The sequence below is a fragment of the Suncus etruscus genome, chromosome 15, assembly GCF_024139225.1.
Source record: "Suncus etruscus isolate mSunEtr1 chromosome 15, mSunEtr1.pri.cur, whole genome shotgun sequence".
NCBI lineage: Eukaryota > Metazoa > Chordata > Mammalia > Eulipotyphla > Soricidae > Suncus > Suncus etruscus.
In genome coordinates this window covers 67,986,879-67,999,934 of record NC_064862.1, presented here as the reverse complement: position 1 = coordinate 67,999,934, position 13,056 = coordinate 67,986,879, and the positions used below count along the sequence as shown (strand labels likewise).

The 13,056-nt window shown below is 46.1% G+C and overlaps 1 protein-coding gene across 2 annotated transcripts in view; it reads right to left on the bottom strand.

Moving 5' to 3' along the window:
• The window catches only part of CALN1 (calneuron 1), a 524,903-nt gene extending 519,887 nt beyond the window's left edge, over window positions 1-5,016 (bottom strand). Inside the window, exon 1 of one of the 2 annotated variants that reach the window (XM_049789559.1) lies at window positions 4,807-5,016. The gene's annotated coding sequence lies outside the window, so the exon portion shown is untranslated. The remainder of the gene's footprint in view (window positions 1-4,806) is intronic. The other variant, XM_049789555.1, reaches the window with a different exon arrangement.
• Between the last annotated feature and the right edge of the window lie 8,040 nt (window positions 5,017-13,056).

The following is a 13,056-nucleotide window of genomic DNA, read 5'->3' as shown; positions in this document are numbered from 1 at the left end:
CATTTTTCTTTTTCTGACCAGAGAGTTCTGATTAGATTGATAGCTCAATCATATACTTATGTAACCCTTTGACCATTTCTACATTCTGTTTTTTCTAATCTTACTATTCTCTTCTAAATTGCATTTTCATTTATACAGCAGCTTTGCCCTTAGTTTACAATCATATATTTTGAAATATATATTTATATATATATATGTATATATATAATCTAATGTCCAAAAGCTATGCAAATAGAAGTATAGAGGCATTAGTAAAGTGGTAACACGCTTTAAAACCAGCATTTAGTGATAGTGCAATACAGAGTTAAAGAAAGAAATGATTGCATGTAAGAGAAAACTAGGAAGGAGAACTAAAGAGTCAGGAAGGGCATTTTCAGATGCAATAAACCTCCACTCATGGGGCAGGAAGAAGCCAGAAGTAAAAGGCTGAAAATGGGAAGCGGGTTGCATGAACCCTGCTCTTCCAAGAGCAGAGATGAAGTATAGGAAGGCGCTAAAATGTTCTGAAGAGGAAAAATAACTCTTTTCCGATTTCTTTGACTCGTCTCTCCATCTCTAACATGCCAATAGTTGTAATGCCTCCGAATTCAGTCCCTAGTCCTCTCCCTCCCTAATCCATGTCCTGATGATCTCATCCGCTAGCACTTTAAATACCATCTGTACTCTGCTACCGGCTCCCAGAGCTGTATCCAGCCCAGACTCTTCTGTGAACTACAGCCTACTCATCGGCTCTGCCGGGGTGCTCCACAGACATCTTTAAGTGAACAGGAGATACACCAAGCTCCTGATCTTCTCCCAAACCTGCTCCACCCACAGTCATTCTCATCAGAGGCCAGCGGGGTTTGAATCATTCTTGACTCATCTCTTTCTCCCATCAGACTAGTCTATCCATCAGCAAACCCCACTGCCTCCATCCCCACCAAAGTAAACAAGTCCAGATTCCTTGCCATGTCCATGCCTCCACTGTCACCTTAGCCACTCATCATCTTGTGCCAGCCAGACGTTGCAGTCACCTTCTTGCTGGCCTTCCTGCATCCACCCTACACACCCACAAGCTTTGCTCAATAGAGTCATTAGAAAGAATATTTTTCAGTGTCATGTCTCTGCTCTTAACTCAGCATTAATTTCTTTCTCCCTCAGCTCTTATTCAAGAAGCTGTTCCAACCCCACCTCTGCCTTCATCCAACCCAGGCACCACCACACCGACCCATCCCTGGGTCTGCCCATCATGTCTCTGTTCTATTTGATGTCTCTCTAAAACAAGCTATGTAGCCCTTGCAGTTAAAAAGTGTTCCTTTCCCTTCTGGATGAAAGTTCCATGAATAGTCTTCCATGTTCACTGCTGTATCAGAGCCTCGACTACAGCTTGGTGTACAATTAATGCCCAATCCTGTTAATGGAATTAGATTTGTCCAAGTGCCTCTTCTGTTTAATATCTCTCTGTGACTCTTTCAACTAAAGTTTCCTCTTTTGCATCCACTGAAGCCCTTGGAGACAAACCCACTGGCATTTCCTTATACCACATCACCTTCTATACCATCACCAGATAGATTTACCCACCCCACCCCAAAATGGCTTTTCCATCTCTGATCTCTGTGTGTCACCTCCTCTTCCATTTCCACTTCTTGGGGAACTCATTTGGAGTCACACCATTGGCAAACAAAGTCAAGTAAGTGATCCCTTGAGAACCACACTTAAAGCAGAGCCCTCCACCATGAACCTGTAATGCATTTGCCCTGACTCCATGTGGCCCCATCTACCTCATCCACTAGTTAACTAGTTAGATCTTGGCGTGAGAGCAGAAGTGCTTTTATTCCTTTGTGGCTACCTCCAGTCCCTCATCCTTATGAATACTAGATAGCATTATGCTACTAGGTAGCATTAGTATCAAAATCATGCTTTGATAGCCACTCATTAAATCACTGTCACTTCCCTATAGTTACCTATCCTCTTACTGATTTTGCTGGACACCTGGCTGATGGTCTACAGAGAGCAAGTGTGTGAAAAAAAAAACCACTTTCAACCACTTTCACTTCCCTTCTTCAAACCTCTGTTCCTTGATGGACATGAGAAAAGGGAGTGATGGTGACAAGAAGTCTGTTTCTTTTACACTCTAAAGGGCTCTAGAATTCAGGTCATTAGCATTGGTCTCAGTGCTGGAGACTCAGATTATACTTCACCGTTCCTCAAAAAAGGGAAAATTTTATCCACAGGTATTATAGTTATGTGGTTGTGATGTATTGATGTTGAAACATAGTTATATATATTTTTATCCACATGTATTATAGTTATGAGACTATTATATATTGATGTTGTTATATATAAATATATATATTGATGTCTAGCTCGCTGAATCTCTTAAGTAATCCTAGTGAGACTTTGTCTCACCTAGTCTTGAAAAATCAATTGAGGTTAAAATATAATTCATAGACCATCATGCATTCACTCAACAAACTGCTGAAGTTTCAGTGTATGGGTGAGGTTACCCTGATTTAAGGAAGGCACGTGACAGAGGGCAGCTGAGGGACTGGTAGAGATATCTAAAAGCAACTTTATTACTTGTCTTAAGGGACAAGCCCTCATTAACTGAAGTCTCCTGTCCTCATTGGAAAGCTAGGAGCAAGGGCACTGCTGTACTTGATGTGCACCCAGACTTGAACAAAACTGTCCCCCTCAGTCCTGACATCTCTACCGCATCACAGAAAAAGAAACAAAAGTGCAAGGATATGAGTTTCCTGATCCCAATATGTTGGGGGGGGGCAGGGTTCTGATTCCAGGGAAATGTTCTCCTCTCCATCCTCCTCCAAAGATCCTGGTCTCTCTTCCCTGGGAAAATGGTGTGCCAAGGCCAACCACAAACTCAAAGAAGTTGTCAGCTCTAAACAACCTCCTTTGGCATCTATTTACAGCTGGAACCCAGCAACCATACAATAAACTAAATAATCACACACACATACATATGTACATGAACACACATATACATATGTATATGCATACACACACATACTCACATGTGCACATTGCTAAGTTGGAAAGAAAAACTGACAGAGAACAATATATCAACTTAATTGTAAAAGGCACCAGCCAGCCAGTGATACATGTGGTGAGTGGCATCTTGACCTCACAGGGTGCACTTTGTGAAGCCTAGAATCTCTGGGTCCCCCACCAGTATGTAGTGAAGTAGAATGTGTCTTTGCAGTCATACCCACCTGACAAGAGGACCCCCTTCCCCTGACCAGGACCCAAGCCAAGTAGAGGAAGAAGAGTGGGAAGAGAAACTTAGTTCAGGGAGAAACAATCCCTGCTTATCACCACAAACCCCAAAGCCTGATGTTACAGAAAGCTACTAGCCCAAAGAAAGAACCTATCTATGGTGCCTACCTCCGGCCTCCTCTCCTACAAACCCTGGTGCCTTCTGCTTCACAGAAACCCCCTCCTGGAGCTTCCCTTACAGTCTCCAGATGGGTTTCACTAAGGCGCATTTTGGGGGCAAAGCAGCTCTGAATTCCATGCAGTGCTTTATCCGTGGATGTCACAAGGTTTCACCTGACCAAAGTGTATCTGCCAGGGTGGTGACTGGGATTTGATTACTGAGATAATCTGGGTCCCTCTGTACCTATACTGTGAGGCACCCACTGAATTCCTCACCCTCACCCAGAAGTTTCCCCCAGGGCTGAACTATTTATGCAGACAATTAGGGTCCACAGACAGGAACTTGGAAAACTTACTCCTGAGAGCTAAGTTTGAGTTCAAATTCCCCTGGAGACTTGAGAGGGGATAGTCACCATCCAGAGCATTTACTCCCCCTTGGGTAAAAGTAATAGTGCTCTCCACAAACTACTCTCCAAGGAGGGCCAAGGCACAAGGACCCAAGCCCTGGGCAAAGGGGACTGTAACTCAGGAAGAAAAAAATGGCTCCCTCTGCCAGGGCCTGGTTTTGGGACTTCTGTGAAGTCATGTCAAACTGATTGAAAGGGAAACCATTCCTCCGGGTAGACTGGAGACAAGCCTCTCACCCAGAAGGAAGTTGTGGGGGCGAAAACAAATCAATGAAGGATTTGCAGAATGATGTTCTCTGGGTCTGAGTACCATTTACAAAATGCAATGTAGAAGATAAATCTCCTCCCTCTCTCTGCCAGACTTGAGCAGATTCCTGAATAAAAACAACTCTCTTTGCAACAGAATCTGAGACTCGGCTAGAAGTGAGTTTCCTCAAAAGGCACAGGGAAAGGGTCACAAATTCCTGAAATCCTATAGCAAACATTTCCATCTACAGCAGGAAAGTAAAGAAAAGGAGGGGAGGCCAGAGGACAGGAGCCAGCGCCGTGTTCCTGCCGGGACAATTTACAGAGAGAAAGTTGGATGGAATGAGTTTTCCAATAACAGCCCCAGGAGAAGCCGCACAGCCATCTTCGCCCCGCAGAGTGGCAGGTCACTAACTGAAGAAGTCAAGGCAGGGTTATGCCCCCTTTATTCCAAGCTGAGACAGAGACCCAACCAGGAGGAAAGGGTTAGTAGAAGCTCAGGCAGAAAGAAACCTGCTTCCCGGCTCTTCCAAGCTACTTTGGCAGCCAGGGTCAAAGCAAATCCATTGGGAGCTACCTCCAGAGCCCCCAGTACCCAGAATATGCTGACCCCTCCCCTCCCTCTCCAGCCCACAATAACTTCATTTGCCTCAACTACACATAAGCTGGGGAATTGGAGAGGAGAGGGGAAGAGAAAGGGGGGCCAGGCAGCGTCCATGCAGTCAATGATATCATTGATTTAGAGGCACACAAGCCCCAGTGCCATCAACAAGGATCATACCTCCTGCTGAGCTCGGGGGGATTCTCCAAGATCCATGGCTGGGAGTTAGGAGAATCTCTCAGCCATCAGGAAGGAGCAGAGCACTGCAGCTCCTCAGAATGATGGACCAGGGCGAGCTTTAATTAACAGGGTCTGATGCCTCTTCTTTTTTGGGAACTGAACAGATTTAAAGGGGTAGAGTCCCAATTTGGAGGGTGCCGGTGCTGCTCCGGCTGCTGCTGCTGCTGCTGTGGCTGCTGCTCTGGTCGCTGCTCCTGCTGCTGCTGCTGGAAAAGCTGCCTGCAGACCTCGCTCTTCAGCAAGGAAGCAGAGCTCTGAGCATGGAAAAGTGCAGCCAGGAATGCCCAGGGCTGGGACTCTCAGGCTCCATGGTGTGAATCAGAACCACAGGGCTGTGGACTGCTCTTCCAAAGGAGTGACCTGTGTCCCTATCCAGGGAGAAAGGTGGTGCTTTTGGGGTGAAGGGACATCAAGAGCACCCTCTGGAGAGGTAGGGCTGACAGACAATGGCCAGGCCAAGAGGAAGGTTCATATCTGCCGTGCAGTCCTCTTATGAGAGAACTACTAGGTGACTTCTATCATGTAACTACACACACCCGTGTGCCCGTGCACACTTGTATTTTCTATGCTCACCTGTTTACTAACAGCATGTTAGTTTTTAACAGTATGATGTTTTTCCAGCACCTGGACATATGCACACACATGCATAGCCATGTATACATCTTCTCAGATGCACAAAGACATGTCTTCGTATATGCATGTTTCCTCATGCATGCACATCCTCATAGGTGCAAACATGCGTACACAGACCTGACTCTGTACACACATACCCACTTTTCAGACCCATGTGTACAAAGACATATGACCTGCAGTCATCCACATGTCATTCATACACCTGCAGTTTACAAGAAGCTGACCATAAAACATAGTTGTGACACAGACCAGGGGGACAGGAGGAGCCTGGATCTGTGTTTACAAACAGTTTCCACTGAGAACTGTCAACTCCAGCGACCAGTGGTCACAGTCCCTTGGCACTCGCTCCTGCAGTTGCTGGTCTCGCTGGGAAGGCACGTTGTGGGCCAGACCTCAGTGCCACCTCGTCATATTAGTCTAGTGTGCTTGGCATTCATACAATCGATATGGATTTTTTTTTCTGTGATGCTGCTTTCGCCAACAGAGTAGCACCTCAGTGCTATTTTAAGGTCATTCTTGGCTAATAAATACACAAAATAAAGACAGTCAACTGAGTTCACCAGACACAGGTATCAAGGGGTACCTAAGGGGGGGGCTGGCTTGTGAGCTCTGCTCTGCTGCCAGTGAGCGTGTACCCCCTTCCCCTTCCCTTTCCCTACTAGAGCAGCTTTTTCTCATTTGTAAAGTGACAGTGTTGAACTAAGCCAGAAAGGCTCTTAACAGAGGGAGGGAGACACATAGGGGCTTTCAGAAAGCACGTCCATTATCTGAATATCAAACTTGACCCAGTCTTCCTGGTGACTGGGGTGGTACAGTGCAGGGGTCATGCACTCTGCCCTCTAGAGAAACCATGCTGGATCATCTCCAGGGGCTTCAATGTCAGTGAGAGATGGAGAGGGGAGGGCATGAGCCCTTGATCTTTCTGCTGACAGACAGGACCACCCAAGCATCCAGACCAGCTGCACTAAGTGCCTCAACTTAGACTTTGGCAAAATCACATAGATCAATAGCCTCCCCTTCCCCACTAACAGGTCCCTCCAGCCCACTCTCGCCTGCCCAAATCCTCCTTTCTACCCCTTCAGATGCCCAGAGCCCCCAATCCACTAGCAATAAAAAATGATATCAAAGAACACACTCTCCTTCCCCACACTCTGCAACTTCTGTCCATCTTCCCACAAGAGTTTAGAGTCACATTCCTACCTCAAAGACCCGGGTGAGTGAGGAAGATGAGGCAAGAACAGATATTTCCCAAGATGCATGTTCTCCAAGGCTCACAGTCCCAGAGTCCTCTGGCCTCTGCTGGCATCTCCAAGTAAAGCCACCTTCAGGATCAACAGTGTGCTTGGCATTCATACAATTGAAGATACTCCCAAAGAGCCATTTAATAAAAAAAAAAAAAAAAAAAGTATTTGCAAGGAAATCCTACAGGATGATTCCTGCTACCTTGCCCAAACCCTCAGAGTCTCTTTCCCAGTTCTCATTAATAAAATCAATCCCACCATTTTGGAATCTGGAAAAGCATATTATAGAAGAAAGGGACCTTAGCCTGGGGTCCTCTCAGAGTACTCTACCTTTATTAACCTGGATGCTACCTGATAGCCTGGTAGACATCTATGCCTCATATGCCATTATTCATGCCCCTTCTCAACTCCCCACAGTGTCTCAGAACAGGGGCTTTGGTCTCTGAGGTTGATTTAGCAGTTGGCCCTTAGGGGTTAGACGCAAGTCCTTCCTGGCCTCAAAACTTACCTGTCTACAAATCTACTTTTGTGAGCCTAGTTATTTCCTAAGAATTCTTAGTTTGAGTATTTCAGGAGACAGATACCTGCCAGGATGAGGAAAGTGGTCTTCTCCCTGGCACCCCTACCCCTGGCTTCCTGTTGGTGTGACCAAGGGCCTACGGGAGATGGGCAAGGGAGGAGGGAGAAAGCAGGGGAGGCTAGATCAGGCTCCAGCTTACTTTCCTGTTCTGCTGCTGCCTCTCTGCTCTACAGCTCAGCGCCAGCCTGGCTCCCCCAGAAGAAGTGCCAGCAGCCACAGCTGTGCCATGCTGCATTGACTCTCAGAACTCCTCAGCCAGGACCCCCTCGGGGTTCCAGTCCCATTCCTCCCCACTAGAGCGAGGGGATTCCATCTGTTCTGTGTGCCTAGGCATGGTAGGTGTTTGGCTATGGTGAATTCTTGTGGTTTCAGCTTCCTGTCTCATGGATCACTTCCTCTATGTGAAATACCATCTGTCTGAAACATCCAGTCCATGCTGTTTTCCTTACTGGACGAGTGTTTTCTCCAGAGAGCCCCAGTTGGAGTGTTCTGATAGTCATGGTCAAGTCCTAAGCCGTACATTCTGGCATGTCTTAACAGTTGGAAATATAAATGTTGACGTTTGCTAATGTAGAGAAATTGCAAGAGAAAAGTTGGAAGCTTATTTCTGAGGTGGGAGCCTCTTGGCACTCTTTGTATTACACATTTGTCATTTATTACACCAAATTGCAGATATCCGAAAGATATAAGCAGCACTCTGGTCTAATTTTAGATCTTCAAAATTTTAAATAAAATAATCTGAAAGGGACAATTTAGGAAGTTACCCCAGAAATGGGAGCTGGGAAGCAAGGGGTGGGGATCTCTCTACCACCTGCACATCTGTGGGTGATACAGTGGTGATGAGTTAGTTTTCAGTCATGGTTCCACCAACTCCCCAGAATCCAAGCCAGAGGGACTATTAGCAAACTGAAGGTTCTGAAATCACCTCTCAGTTCACCCTTTTAGGGGTCTGTGCTCCTATGACAGCCATGCTGAAGACTGCTAGGGAGAACATGACCAAGGTCTGAAGCCAGGCAGCCTGGGAGGACCCTGGCATCCAGGGGCATTGCAAATGGGTGAGAAAAATGGCCACAAAAATCAGTGACTAGAAAAGTACCCCTCAAGGCTGGTGCAAAGTTGGCAGGACAGGAGAACAAATGTTGACATCACCACAAGACCCTGACCTCTAACTCTCTCTTCCAGAATGCCACACCAGGTTCTGTCCAGTGGGGTGAGGAGACAGTGACTGTGCAGAAAATCTAAATAGCACCACAAATCCCACGTAACAGGGAATTACTACCAGTAGCCCCAAAATCACCAGAAGCTGCTGAGCATTACCAGAAGCCCAAGTCCTCCCTCAGGCTAGGTTGTCAGACCTAGTCAGAAATTGTGCCCAGGCTACCTGAGCACAACTTGGAAGAAACCCTCCCCTCCCAAAAAGAAAAGGAAAAAGATTTCTAAGAATCTTCTGCCCCATCCATTCACAAATAGTGCCCAGTGCACTGCTAGAAACACAGGGAACAAACAGGGAAACAGGAGCCCAGCACCCTTGGCACCCAGGAAACACAGAAACAAATTAATCATGAGGAAAGAGGAGGAGAGCATCAGAAACAATGCTCAGCAGTGTGGCACCCTGGCAGACAGGCCAACACCCAGCTGGAAGTTGATGCAGACACTGGAAGGAAATAGGTGTGGGTGGCAAGAGAGGAGAAACTGGCCCCCACAGACACACAGACACCTCACTCCCACCCCACATAGTCCCAGCTTTAGCATGTGCTGTTACCCAGCCTGGAGTGTTCTTCTTGAGCTCCTGGGGTGGACCTATCCCTGCCTGTTCACTCACCCAAATGAGCGGTTCAAGTTCACACTTTCCAGGTGGAGGAGGGACCCCATTCCCCATAGTCACTGTTGTCCCCACCTATCTGCCACTCTGTGGGGCTAGAACAGGCCCTTTGCCTTCTTTGTGAGGGTCTTCAACAGGATTTATCTTCATCGAAACAAGCTGAGAAGTTTGTGTCCTGGTATTAAATGCAAAATCTGTAAACCCACACCTGTTAGTGCTAATAAAATGTCAACAGTCTGTAGCCACTAATGGCCTATTGTCCAGGGACAGCAGCTCAATAAGTAAATAGTTGTCTCCTGAGTTAGAGTAATACAAAATAGTGATTTATTCATTTTCTTTCCCCACCTACATTTTCTTCTGTTTTCTGTAACCCTATGAGAAGGACACCCCAGAGAAGAGTTTCCTCTAGTCTGGCCCAAGAGGCACCAAACTCCATACTGAGGGTTCCAGGAATTCCCATAAGTCTGTGCCTTTATTCTGAAGTATAGGGACCAGCTCAACAGAGTGTCAAGACAGTTTCTTCTACAATTACACAAGACATTTCCTATTTCTACCATGGAGAGTGGTAGAGATAAAAGCTGATCTCATGCACAGCCCTTTGACGTTTGGGGAATCACACAGTAGTAGGACCAGTCTTATGAATGTTAGGTTGTGGTGTGTAACCCCACCCTGCATTATTCATGTAACCTTACCTACTATTTCTGGGAGGGGTCTTGGGGAGGTTACAAAAGATTTGGCCTCAGGGGCAAAAAGGGAATTTGCATGGATGCAGGATGGAGGAGGAAGCAGGAGGAGATCTCTGAGGGACAAGGCACAATGCAGGGCTGAATAGGAATCCAGCGTAAATGGTTATGATATAAGCCACATATGTTGGCCAGGGCAAATAAAGATGTTATCTCCTGAAGAAGCCTGACTGTGAGTGGATTTTCTCCTTGCTGCCACCCTGAACCGGTAGACCCGCCAGCTGGTGGGGGTTGGAGAAACATGGTGTTGGGACGGCACAGAAAGGCCCCTCCATTCATCCCATCACTATCCAGCTCCATCCAAAGGGCCACTTTATTATTTTATACTACAGTGGTGGGATTCCAACCCTCCCCCCCCCAATTCAGTCTCACATAAAATGTATTGATTCACTCAGCTTGCCAGTTGTCTTGGGGTTTAGGTCACCTCCACTCTCATAGCTATATATGTACCTGGAGCCTCCTACATATAGACGAGTGGACCTCAATCAGCCCCTCAATAATTGAACATATCTGCATTAGTCCCACCCTACCAGACACAAGCACCAAAGACAAGAATTTGGTGGGGGTGCAGCTTTTCCACCCATCACCCACCCAACCCCCCTTGCTAGGCACCAAGCTCTATTCTTTGCCCTTTGCCTTCCTGAATCCTCCTGAAACTGGGTCCTGTTTCAGGGCCATGAAATTTAAGATTTCAGAGGATTTACACCAAACAACACAAACAACATTCTTTTGTTCTCATTAACCATTCCAGATCCTCTTCCTTTCGACTTCCCCTCCTTTAACAGGATGATAACAGGGTGACTCTCCTGTGCCACAGAAAACTCATGCAAGGCCTGGAGAAACACAGGCACAAGTTGACAAGTTGGAGGCTGAGCAGCATGGGCAGACTCTAGTAGCAGTATGAAGACAGGTATAGCCCAGGTGAATTCCTGGAGGTGCTGAGCAGCTCGCACACTGCTTGATGGACAGCCCTCCTACACACACCTGACTGTGGGCAGCCATTCAACTGGCAACCCAGTGAGCCTTTCTGGGTAAAACAGCTCCAGCAGTGAAAAAGGAAGTCTCAGTTTCCCCTTGCCAGTTGCTGTGTCCTATTTTTCACCACCCATACTACATTTTTAACAGCCCGTGCTACATTTTTAACATTCCTACAAATTTCTGGGCTCTTTCTGATAAAAGGGAAGTTAACAAGATCCAACATCTTAAATTCTGCACAGATCTTAGACTCACTGAAGAATCAGATAATAGGCAATACTTATGGCAAATAGCCAGACCTCTCTGTATGACCCCTGCATTCTCTGTAACACTCTGGTCAATCAATAAGAAATGCAAAGAGCCCAATTTTCATTTAAAAGGGCCCACAGAGAACAACCTTTATCTTAACCTCCCTGCATTCTCTGTAACATTCTTGTCACTCAGCAATACAAAGACCCAGTTTTCCTATTAAAAAAAATAACCTTGCAAAACTTTGCACTATACTAAGGTATAGTGGGGAGTTTCCTTCCCTTTCCTTCTATTTCCAACTATGAGTCTTTATTACTCAATATTTTCAGTCTAGAAAATAGTAAAGAACCTGGGAATCATGGACTAACAGAGACTGTCTGTCACCACTCTTACATCAGCAGGATGCTGGGGGTCCTGCAGTCTTCCCTAAATCACAGCACTGTCACTTGGCAAGGCCATCTACCATGCTCAAAGGCCCAGCTTCCTCTTCTTATCTCAGAGCTGAAGGAGATGCCAAAATCAACAATAAAACTATTGGCTCCTAAAGAAACAATCAGTCAGACAAGCTTTGTACTGGCACAGGCTGAGTCTGGAAGCAAAGCCAAGCGCATGTCCCAGGCCCAGGCCTAGGATTCCAATTGAAGGCCCAGAGAGGCCTTCAGGTAAGTATGCACTTCTGGGAAAGTTCCAGGGTCCAGCAAAGATTAGATTTGTCTAGTGTGTGGACCACCACCAAACAGGCTCTTTTCTGGCTCAGAATCAAGAGGCTGAGAGAGCTTGAGTGGTGAAAGAAAAATAAGATGCACGCTGTCAGGAGACTTAAATACCCTCTCTCTTCTCCAAACTAAGAAACCCCAGGTGGTTCTCTTTAGTCTAGATATGGCTATTTGTGATTCTCCTGACCCTGTGAATATCCACATGACTAAGATATGACCCTCTCAGAAAAGTCCCAAAGGCCCCAAAATCCAAAGGTTTTGGCCCAGAGGTTACCAGGTTCTAAGTGGTAAGGGGTCTAAATTTCAAGCCTCTCTGAAAAGTCACTCCCTATAAAGACCAGCACCTGGAAGGCCAACTGGGGAGAGGTCGGCCACAGATCCTGCTTAACTGTCCTTGTCTGAAACCAGACATCCACCTTTATTTGCCTTCTAAGTTTCAAGAACTAGCATATTTCCAGCAGGTAAAAAGACCATCCTAAAACCGACTACCATTTTTTCCAGACACTCTGAGAACTCTAGACATTTATGGATGTCTCAGAGTAGCATAAGAAAGGACAAGCTTAGTTGGAGAAGATTGCGACAAATTTAAGCTCAGATGCTACTGAAAAGAAAGGCTGGGAATAGGGCAAAGCTCCGTTCTTACCCATCTCTGCTCTTAAAAACTCTGCCTCACTGTTAGTTACAGCATATTGGCCCTAATCCTGGCTATACTGGGGTACAGAAGAGGCCACAGTTTGTCTACTCTTTTCCCTCCTGATTGGAATGTAGTAGGCCTTGAAAAGTAGAAAGTGACCTATCCCAGAATACAGAAAACAAGCCAGTATTCTTCTGTGTCTTTGTAGAACCACAAGACAGACATCTCTAGTAGGTCTCCTGTGTACTTGAAATTGGGACACAGCTAAAAGCTAGGACAAAGTCAGAGCAGTATCCTTTTACAAAATATCAAAAGTACCACTCATATTTTGTACCTTATAACTCATCATCATCATTGTCATCATTATCACCATAGAGGGAAAATATGAGCCCATCCCTTGCCTTCATCTCATAGTCATGACCAAACAGCAATACTAGCCATATGCAAATCAAAATCAACCCCACTGCTTTCCCTTCCCTTCATGCTCAACCTATATCATCCTGAATCATTTCTCTAATCCTCTGTTCCATGTGGAACACTCCTCAGTACCACCAGCCCCTGAAACTAAACCTTTTATAGCATCCCCAAAGCCATATG